This window comes from Cornus florida, unplaced genomic scaffold (assembly GCF_030987335.1).
Source record: "Cornus florida cultivar Cherokee Brave unplaced genomic scaffold, ASM3098733v1 CherokeeBrave_3.0.0_Hap2_Chr04, whole genome shotgun sequence".
NCBI lineage: Eukaryota > Viridiplantae > Streptophyta > Magnoliopsida > Cornales > Cornaceae > Cornus > Cornus florida.
Genome location: NW_026775574.1, coordinates 73,205,986 through 73,209,268, shown reverse-complemented (window position 1 = coordinate 73,209,268; position 3,283 = coordinate 73,205,986). Strand labels below are relative to the sequence as shown.

The 3,283-nt window shown below is 38.2% G+C and overlaps 1 pseudogene; it reads right to left on the bottom strand.

Annotated features, from left to right (window-relative positions):
- Positions 1–1,446: 1,446 nt before the first annotated feature.
- LOC132305725 (small nucleolar RNA R71) lies at positions 1,447–1,545 on the bottom strand (annotated as a pseudogene).
- Between the last annotated feature and the right edge of the window lie 1,738 nt (positions 1,546–3,283).

Below are 3,283 nucleotides of genomic sequence, written 5' to 3'. Positions count from 1 at the left end.
TCAACCTAGTACGACTCCTCAATCCCTTGGGACGATCCCTACTTGCCCTAACTATTTTTTTAGTAAAAGGTAGTAGTGACAATTCTAAATGTAAAACTTGGCCACATTCATCATAACTCTACACCGCTATATCTTTTGGCAGTGTGCACAAACTGTTGGGTTTCGAAATGACGACCCAGGCCACACCAAGTTTTTGGCGCCGTTGTCGGGGATTGATTGATTGGCAACGTCGTATTTGTGGCATCAATTAGGAATTAGTACTCCTTTGATCATGTCTTTACTTTATTTTTATTTTTCTTTTAATTACTTATTGTGTTTGTTCTTGTTTGACTAGGTGCATTGAGCTAAGAAGGTAAGCAAAGGAGCATCTAAGCAAAGGAGCTAAGCAAGCAAGGAAAAAGGCTAAAATTATTTATAATATATATATATATATATATATATATATATATATATTCTAAGCTAAAAGCTAAAAAAAATTTTTGGAGTTGAAGTGTTAAAGGACCTTTGTGAGCTTTTCCTTACTCAACCCTTAGTTAAATCGTCGGCCCGCGTGGAGGCTTGTCTTTCAATTCTTAGATAAATCGTGAGCCCGCGTGGAGGCATTTTATTGTTCTTTGCATATTTTTGAAAGCATGGGAGTATAGGATCATTGTTTGTGGAGGAAGTTTGTTGATTGAATTGTTGTGAAGTGTTCGTCATTATTGTTTGTTGTGTTGCATTGTGCATGCATGGTCGTAGATCATTGAGACCCACTCTTGTCCCTTTAAATTTTCAACTTGAATCCATTGTTCGAAACCCTAGGGGAAGATGAAGTTCTAGTCAATCCATTTCATCAATGGAAGTAAACAATGAGGACCATGTGAAGAACCTTGGTCACATAGACCAACAAGGTATCCTCCACCCCAATGTGCATCATGATAACATGCAAGTACCATTAGGCATGCCGAGGCCATTTGTTCATCCACCACAACAACAAGGCCAAGTCCCATTGGGAATGCCAAGGCCAATCTATGTTCCACCACCTCCCATCATTCAAGGCAATCAAGGTGCCCATGTTGCACCTCTAATTGATAATCCTCCACTTGCTTTAAAAGATCACTATGCGCCTAATGAATATAATGCACCCACAGGCATTCAATTACCACCATTTAGAGCACACTACTATGAGATCAAACCACAAACCATTCAGATGCTTCCTAACTATCATGGACTTCCAAGTGAAGAACCTTACAAGCATTTGGATGAGTTTCTTGAAGTATGTTCCACCGTGAAATACACAGATATGCCGGAAGAGGTCTTAAGGCTTAAACTTTTTCCATTCACCCTTAAAGACAAGGCAAAATATTGGTTTAACAATCTTAAACCCTTTTCAATAACTTCTTGGGCAAAAATGCAACAAGAGTTCTTAAAGAAATACTATCCGGTTTCTAAGACCAATGCCATGAGAACTTCAATTAGGGAATTTTCACATGGAGATGGGGAAACATTTCATGAGGCATGGGAACGCTTTAATGAACTACTTAGGAAGTGTCCACATCATGACATGCCCAAATGGCAATTAGTTCAATATTTCTTTGAGAGTTTATCAGATAATTACAAAAGCATGGTTGATGCTTCCATGGGGGGCTCTTACATTGATAGGCATGAGGATAACGTGTGGCGTCTTTATGAGAGCATAAGTGAAAATTCTTTGCATCGAACTTTATCTTCTAAGAGTGGTAGGAATTCAAGTGGAAAGAATAGTGTTAGCTTACATCAAGTTGACCACTCCAATGAAATTGTCACCGAGATGAAATCATTATCTCAAAGGTTTTATCAATTCTTGATCAACCAAAACTCGGCAAATCAAGTATCTTCCTTCCCTAACCATTCTCATCATGCATCTAATGAAACATGTATGACTTGTTCAAATGTTTTACATTCTACTTCCAATTGTCCACATGGACATGTGCAAAGTGAGTGTCATGAACAAGTAAATGCAACTTTTGTTAATCAAGGGAACAATCCTTATGGCAATCATTACAATCCTAGTTGGAGGAATCACCTAAATTTCTCTTGGAAAAACCAAGGGTAAGGCTCAAACCCTCCCCAAGGTAGTTTCCTAGGGAAATACATTCCACCTCCACTACAAAGCCAAGGTTCCCAAGGTTTTAGATCATCATACCAATCACAAGGAAACCAATTTTAAATTCTCATTTTCCAATCAATCATATTCTCAAGGAAATGTTACAAGTCCCGCTTTTGAAGAGAAAGTTTTAACCGCTTTGGGCACTTTGGAGATAAACACACAATTACTTCATTCTCACTCTTAATCCATTGCAAAGCTAGAAACCCAAGTAGGGCAAATAGCTAGCACTTTAAATGCAAGAGAGAAAGGGAAAATGCCTTTGAATGCCCCACAAAAGTAACAATGTGTTGCGGAGACTCATTCCTCATCGGAAGGTCACACAATAGAGCATGTCAATGCGGTGACTACCTTGAGAAGTGGGAAGATTGTGGACAACCAAGTGGGCATGTCCAATGAAGAGAGTGAACCGGTGCAACCAAAAGTTGACACCCATCCCGTTTCATATCATATTCCTCCATTATTGCATATGCATGATCTTTCAAATGAGAATGTGTTGAAAAGTGATTTGAAAAGTGAATTTGAAAAGAAAGATTTACAAAATGATTTGAAAACTTCTTGTGTTGAATAGACTTTAAAGAAAATTTCTGAAAAGGTTTTTGAACCAAAAGCTCCATTTCTAGATGCCTTAAAAGAATCCATTTCAAATGACAAGCAAAAGGCCAAAGTAAATGAAATCATGGATGTGTTTAGGCAAGTGAAAGTTAATCTTCCACTTTTAGATACAATCAAGCAAATTCTCGCTTATGCCAAGTTCTTGAAAGACTTATGCACCCAAAAGAGGAAGAACAAAAGCCAAGCACCTAGAAAAGTGGTCTTAATCGAGCAAATAAGCTCAATTTGGCAGCATAACACTTTTCCAAAGTTTAAGGACCCCGGTTCACCTACCACTTCATGCATCATTAATGATCATATCATTAATCGGGCTCTTCTTGACCTAGGGGCAAATGTTAATCTTCTTCCATACTCGATATATGTCAAATTAGGCTTAGGAGACTTGAAATCGACGTCGGTGGTTTTACAACTTGCTGACCGATTCATCAAAAAGCCTAGGGGTATCATTGAAGACTTATTGATTAAGATTGATAAATTCTTCTTTCCCGTTGATTTTGTTGTCATTGACAAGGAACCGGTCCTAAATCCTAAGAGCCAAATTCC